A 500-nucleotide genomic window follows, 5' to 3' on the forward strand; every position below is an offset into this window, starting at 1 on the left:
CACACAAACACTCATCCTTAAAGGTCCAGTATAGAATAATTCAAGGGTCCCTTTATATTCTAAAATCTTCCCAGCTGGGATAATTGGCTTTGGAACCTCCCTTATCCCCATGACTCTCTCGCTCATATGCCAATATCTCTAACACATAGATAATTTATGAAAACAGAGTAGACACTTTTTAATAATTAAGTGATAGATAATAGAGGCTTTTAAAAATAAGCTGGAGGAGCTTGGAAAAAGAGAAGACTAAGCTGGTTAGTCGTCCACATATTTTTGTGGAACAACTCAAACAGGCTCTTCACCTTGCACCCCATTATTCGTGAGCAGAGGCCCTAAAAGTTTGCTTTATTTGCTAGCTGGACTTTTCCAGCAGGCGTCTGGGAGAAGCAGCCATTCGAGGGAAGTCAGATGACTGCCCCCATCTCATTCGCCCAGCCTCACCTCTCTGTCCTCTCCAAATTACAGTGCAAACAATAACACAGGTAAAATTAGCTAAGACA

This window comes from Ailuropoda melanoleuca, chromosome 5 (genome assembly GCF_002007445.2).
Source record: "Ailuropoda melanoleuca isolate Jingjing chromosome 5, ASM200744v2, whole genome shotgun sequence".
Taxonomy (NCBI): Eukaryota; Metazoa; Chordata; class Mammalia; order Carnivora; family Ursidae; genus Ailuropoda; species Ailuropoda melanoleuca.